The 7,027-nt window shown below is 38.7% G+C and overlaps 1 long non-coding RNA gene and 2 other non-coding genes across 3 annotated transcripts; all 3 read right to left on the bottom strand.

Moving 5' to 3' along the window:
• Window positions 1-607: 607 nt before the first annotated feature.
• LOC147625690 (small nucleolar RNA snR60/Z15/Z230/Z193/J17) lies at window positions 608-710 on the bottom strand. The gene has a single exon (XR_015268832.1). It is a non-coding gene; the product is annotated as a small nucleolar RNA snR60/Z15/Z230/Z193/J17 (small nucleolar RNA).
• A 4,966-nt stretch (window positions 711-5,676) lies between these two features.
• Window positions 5,677-6,475, bottom strand: LOC147625688 (uncharacterized). Its single transcript, XR_015268713.1, has 2 exons — window positions 6,239-6,475; window positions 5,677-6,027 (listed from the first exon to the last, which is right to left on the bottom strand). It is a non-coding gene; the product is annotated as an uncharacterized LOC147625688 (long non-coding RNA).
• Window positions 5,894-5,995, bottom strand: LOC147625689 (small nucleolar RNA snR60/Z15/Z230/Z193/J17). The gene has a single exon (XR_015268831.1). It is a non-coding gene; the product is annotated as a small nucleolar RNA snR60/Z15/Z230/Z193/J17 (small nucleolar RNA).
• Window positions 6,476-7,027: the final 552 nt, after the last annotated feature.

Here is a 7,027-nt window from a genome sequence, read left to right as displayed (position 1 = left end):
GAGCTAACAACTTCAAGCCACAAAAATACCATGCAAATGGGTTCCAATCAAAAGTAGCTAAATCAAAAAGACCTGGCTAGAACTTTAGTTGGCCAGATGACAAGCCATACAAAACTTGACAAAAGTGGTAGTACCTTGGACCTCTGGGAGCTCGATATAGATTCACTAGCATGGTAAACATGCCTACAAGCACGTAATGCTCTAATTAAAAATGTGCTGAACCACAAATAAACCATTGGGCAAACCTTTCCACTACATCCTTCTCTATGTTTTTTCACTCTTATCGTTCTCTTCATGCATTGTTTCATCTTGCTGTACACATAACAACTTGAGCTAAGGAGAAGACTTAATCACTTGTCATTGCACTGGTATTGTTTTAGAATCATAGTTCACATTGTAAAAAAGATATTCAAAATCACCACATTAAAAACATTACAAACAAAATTACAAGCAATGTACTAGATACTGGAGGGAATTTATAGTTGTATAGCCCAAAACCTCTCTCTCTCTCTCTCTCTCTCTCTCTCTCTCTCACACAGCTTAATGGAGATTATCCCAAAGAGCCCTTGAACTCACATGAGGGACATATCAAGGCTGTAGAACATAGTAGCGACATTAGATAAAAGCGAAAGAACATTTTTTTAAGTAATCAAAGTCATACTTGTGACTCACATGAACTATGCACAAATATGCATCATCACTTGCCACCGTAGCACACTTGATTAATCAATGTCTGCTTGATTCCCAACTTACAAGTTGGAGTTGGAGCCTGGCACACATACATGTTGTGCGATCGTAGTGTTCTTGTTTTAGCTCAACAGTGCCACAAAAGTGTGTGAACAGTTCTCTTTAGGGTTTGGCACCATAGGTGGCTCTTCTTCGTAGGAACAAGAATGGGCATGACCAATACACATGGCTAAGGTGTTGCCTCTTGAAACTCGAAGTCCACAAACTCTTGACTTTTTGGAAGGTGCTATATGCACAAGAGTCGAGATGGATGCCACTATTCTCCATTCTTCCTTAAGCTTTGGAGTTAGCATCTTTGGGTCTCTATACCCACTTAAATTAGAGATTTAAGTGTTGATCATCTGGGTTTCTTAGATTTGAGATTTAAGGGTTGATCATCTAGGATTGTAATAGCATGACATATATTTCATACTTGCAACCACACCACTTTCAAAGATTGTGGAGATCGTCATGCCTTAATAATTGACAAGTCACATGCCAATCATTTCATCGATTTCAAGGAGTGTTCCAGCTTGTTCGTGGACACTTTTGGTTGCGCTTTTATCTTGAATATGGAAGGAGAGCACTCGCTATGACAGCTCATTCTCCTTTCTGTCGCAACTTGTTCGTGGACACTTTTGGTTGTCCTTTTATCTTGGATATGGAAGAAGAGCGCTCACTATGACAACCATCCCAACAATTCTTGGTGATTATAATGACACCATCAACGGTATCCAAGATTACCAAAACCATCATGCCTTTATAAACGACAACTAACACAGTGTTCATTTCATCACTTTCAAAGTAGTGTCCCAACTTGTTCATGGCCACTTTGGTTATCCTTTTATCTTGGGTATAAGAGAAAAGTGCTCACTATGACAACTCGATCGACTCCTCTTCAAGTTTCAACTCAATCGTGTGAGCTCTTAAACTCCCCTTCAACAAGTCACACAAAGTCTCTACAAAGCTGAAAATGTTCTCATAAGAGAACTTGTCAAGACTCAAGACTTCCGACGATAAGATGATAATAGAAGCCTGCTATGTCCCTCATGCAATATTCATGCGCCTACTATGTCCCTCACGCGATATTTATGCTCCCTCATGCGATATTTATGCTTACTTAACTTACTCATTCGAAGGTGGACTAAGACTCGACAATGTGTAGGGAATGTGCATTGACCCTTCCCTAAGAGACATATCTCTAATAGGATCAAAATGAAGTCATTATCCATCACATCAAAGAAAATACAATGGTGACTCTAATGACCCATGCACGGTAAACTTTCACCTCCCATTACGTTCTCCTTCAATACATCTAGCAATGCAAAACCGTCTAATTGGTCTTAAAGGTGCAAGCGCCAAAATTGCCTCTTTTTGCAACCTCGTCAGAAGGTTACAGACGCAATGAAGACCACTAGAAAGCACAAAGATCCCCTCATTAGTTTTATGATTGACTCTATGATGGGATCAAGGACCTCCTCAAGCAGAGTTAGGTTCATATTCGATCACTTGCTTAAGTACTAGCTCTAGTTCAACCTACACCTTCCCTACAAGCTTTAGTTGAGTATTGATTGTAGATTAACCTACACCTTTCTTACAAGCTCTTCAACTTGTTTTATTGATGCTTTTTCCAACACAAGCTTGGCATACTCCCTAAGCGTCTTTGGACAATTTTCATAGCCAATGGGTTTCTTCTCTTTGGAAAGAAACGGTTTAAAAGAGAGATCACTCATCATCTCTGTGAGGGAGACAACTTAAGAGCTAACATTTGAATAACATTTAATGGCCAAAACATCTTTGACCTTGACAATTGATCATGTGACACATGTTTACATGACTCTTAGTAGTCTTCTTTTGAACCTCTAGTTTTGGTTCTTAGCCTTTTTAGGGCCAACACTACCGTTTGAGTCTTGGGTCTACTAGAGCTTGCTTTAGCTTTCTACTTCTTCGTTCACTAATTAGATATGACAATAAAGTCAAATGTGTCACATCAAAACACACATCCTTATATCCACGATAAATGACAAGTACTCAACAAAATGCTCTCTAGACAAGAAATTTGGACTTGCCTCGATTCTCCCCAAGCAAACAACTTTGGAAGAAATTGAGCCGACATGAGTTAAGAAACAATAAAATTCCTAGAGACAAGAAGCACCACAAATCTCCATGCTCTAGATTCACATAGACCTTATTGACATGACTTTTAATTTCATGTAAAATCCATTTAATCGCCTTATCTTTGGACACAACTCTAAAAAAGGAGTAAAAGCATGCCTTGATGTTTGATCCCACGAGAAGCGATCAAACCATGTTAGAACCCTATCAAACATCACAATGTTTCAAAGATCTAGTGTCAATCTTGAGTTGGGTTTATCCCAAGGTAACCATGATCAAAAAACAATCCAATAATACTCATTCTGACAAACGTGGCGTGTCTTTTTTGTTCTACCATCACAAAAATTTGTTTCGCAACACATAATAGCAAGCGCACACAATCTACGCAAGAATCACGCTCTTCACATGAGTCCATTACAGAAGTGGCTTTACCTCAAAACCAAGTTCTAGATTTTCTTTCTTTAGATGACAAGCAAGGAACCTAAAGAAGGGTAAACAACCAATGTCTAAGACTGTCTCATCACAAAAAGATCCACGAACGAGCATTCACATAACATTTTTTGAATTGTAGTGAAAGCCTACAAACTCTTAAGACCAAGTTGATGAGGGATAAGTGTCATTGAAAACAATGCAAACCAACCATAGAACAAGAGATTCATAACTTAAATCAAGTCTCGCACGACACAATCACCTCCTTATGTTACACCAACATGTACATACGCATGAGACATGCTAAGGTTGGCATTTGAAATCAAAAAGAGAGTTGTAACCAACAAAGCACCTACAAGCTCAAAGTTGGACAAAACCAAGCCAATTCATATCTCAAGGATGATGACCAAATTAGATAGATATAGAGATCCCTTTGACTACCCAAGAGAAGTTTGTTCAAATTTGTAAGGCCATTGGTTGGATTGATGATCCCACTTAGATATGCTTATTCAAACTTTGCCTTGAAGGCAAAGTAAGCAATTAGTTAAGATCACTAAACCTACTAGAAAAGACTAGCTATAAGATCTTGAAACACTTTCATGACGAGATTGTCGCCCAATGGAGTCACATGAAAACTAATTATGTAGATGTATAATTTTAAGTAAAAGGAGGAAAAAACCTTTTTTTTTTCTTTTCTCCTATTACTAGTCTCGCATGTCCAAGTTTACATCAAAAGAGTTATACCTCTACATTCACTACATATCTAAGCTCTTGAATCCAAGCTCACGTATCTAAGCTCTTGAATCCACGCTCAAGTCTCTTAGCTTACATGTTTAGACTCACGTCTATAAGCTTACATGTCTACACTTAGGTATATTCAAAGTCATGTCTTTAGAGTCAAATGTGTTGATTCATGTGTGCAAGCGCACTCCTTTTTTAGATTAACTCGACTTACATACTTCTCATATATAAAACAGGCCTACTTGAGATACAAAAATCTAATAAGTAGACTTATGACAAGGTTAATATACAGTTAATTGATAATAAATACTTAGGTTCTCAATGATTACTAAAGACTACAATTTTCTTTGAAATTTGTAGCTACAACAAATTGTATGACTAGAAATTCCAAGGACATGTGCATGACAAGAAAATCTTCCAAGGACTTGAGTAAAAGTGTCCATATGAGTTTCTATAACTATACCAATTAATTGTCCATAGGAGTCTTGATGACTAACAATTGGTCTGTACTATTTTAGATATACTATACAATGACTCATACAAATGACTGGCTCTCACACTAAGCCTCTATCACTAGTTTGAACCAGCTACGTACACACTGTCTATAGATTTTCGTTATTTAGCATTAAGCACAATATAAGGTCCCATTTCACCTTGTCTTACAAGAGATAGATACCCATTTGTGAAGGCAAGATGTCAAGCACCTTATAGTAGGTGGGACGAGCAAAACAGTATCAACCTAAAGCATGGTTTACATCAAAACCAACACAAAAAATATATTTACTCTTCAAGAAAGTTTCAAAATCACCTTTATGATATTAGTCTTGAATTTTGTCCCAAAATCCATTCATGATAGGAACCGGAACATTACTTCAATACACCCCCCCTTTAAAACCAATTTATAATGCTAATAATATTAATGGCAGCAACCTTCCGTAGAGCTGCACAACTAGATAAATCAGTAGAGCCCCTTTCAAATGTGTAGAGGAAAGGAAGATAAGACCAGATTTAGAGGGAGACAAATACAGATCTAACTAGAAAAGGAAGCCTTAAACCCCATATAAGAACTACAAGGATCAACGGTCCGAAAGAGGAGCGTTAAGAAGAGAAGAAAAGACCAATCCAGACCACCCAGGGTGGGTAAATGACTTGGAGTTGGAGCCAAATAGAGATGAAGGCTACTCTGAGAACCTATACCAATAGGAAACCACGAGATTTTAAAGTAACCATAGACCTGAGTAAGGATTCTCTTAGTAGCTTTTGTTGGATTCTGTTAGGCTCTCATCTCCAAGTACAGACAAGTCTAACTTAGGGGTTTTAGAGCTGACAACTTCAGGCCACAGGAATACCATGCAAATGGGTTCCAATCAAAAGCAGCTGAATCAAAAAAGGCCTGGCCAGAACTTCAGTTGGCCAGATGACAGGCCATACAAAACTTGACAAAAGCAGTAGTACCTCCTACCTGTGGGAGCTGGATACAGATTCAGTAGCATGGTAAACGTGCCTACAAGCACATAATGCTCTAATTAAAAAGCTGTTGAACCACAAATTAACCATTGGGCAGACCTTTCCACTACATCCATCCTTTTCCATGTTTTTCACTCTTATCGTTCTCTTCATGCATTGTTTCATCCTGATGTACACATACCAACTTGAGCCAAGGAGAAGACTTAATCACTTGTCATTGCACTGGTTTTGTTTTAAAAACATAATACACATAGTGAAAAAGATATCCAAAGACATCTCCATGTATTTGGCTTATAATTGAAATGAGATTAACTGGGTGCAAAACCTCTCTCTCTCTCTGCTTACTCAATGGAGATTACCCCAAAGAGCCCTTGAACTCTCACCTGAGGGGCTAAATCAAGGCCCTACAATAGAGTGGCGGCATCAGATAGGAGCGGAAGAACAATTTTGAAGTAATCAGAGTCATACTTGTGACTCATATGAACTATGCACAAATTTGCATCATCACTTGCCACCATGCGACACCAGACTACCACTAAATCTAGATCTCTGACACGAAAGAAAACGACATCAAATGTCTCAGAAGGAAGGCAGTAATTAAAGGTTTACGGTCATCACTGAGATTTCCTCAACAGAACCTTCATCATCATTGACACAAACACACACACACTCACTCTCTCACACACACACACACACACACACACACGAACACACAGGAAACGTGCTACTTCAAAAGGAGAAAACAGTATCTAAGACTTACATGGCGCCAAAGGCCTCAGAGTAAAAGCTTCATCCAGCCTCCACTAGCGAAGTGGGCTATCAGATATATGCTTGTCTTCGTTTGATCTACATCACAGGCCATTTCTGGGACGCCTCATAGCTTCGCACGCTGCGTTGCCTTATAAGTTCTAGGGTTAGGGCTTTCTTTCTCTCTTTTGGAACATTATATTTATAAGTTAAGTACACACCCCTATTCAAAAGACCTCTTTTTACAATTGTCACCCCCATCCTACTTCCAATCACTATTACTCATATTACAAATTTGATCCCACCTCTCAACAAAAGATGAGTGTTCTCAAGATATATGATAACGCCAACTCCATACATGCCACAAGCAGAAATTCAGTAACACAACCCTTAGGAGTCTGCTCCTCCATATAGTCCTCCTTAGTCCATACCTTCACATCAAGTCTCATGCTAATAGGGTTCTCGATCAAGGCCAGAAATGTATAAAACAGTTGCTTCTCCTTCAAATACCATCTTCTAGTTTTAGGTCCAAACTTTGAGCACCTTATCCTCAAGTCTTTCCCTGTGTAGCCCTACCACGTGCCACAATTTGTTAGGTTGCCCTAGTATGTATCATCTCAGCAGCCTGAAAGCAACTCAACCAATCCCAACCTGTAAGGCCTGCCTCAACAAAAGAATTATCATTCATTTTATTTACATAAATGTACATACCAACATTGATGCACACATCTATACATCAGCTCTACCACATCTAGCCCCTGTCTTTACCCTTTTTGAAACACCAGCCAGTTCTTAGAGTTCC

The sequence above is a fragment of the Cibotium barometz genome, chromosome 23 (genome assembly GCF_041138505.1).
Source record: "Cibotium barometz isolate CiBa-2024 chromosome 23, ASM4113850v1, whole genome shotgun sequence".
Classification (NCBI taxonomy): Eukaryota; Viridiplantae; Streptophyta; class Polypodiopsida; order Cyatheales; family Cibotiaceae; genus Cibotium; species Cibotium barometz.
The sequence above is the reverse complement of the archived record's forward strand: the minus strand, read 5'-3'. Positions and strand labels throughout refer to the sequence as shown.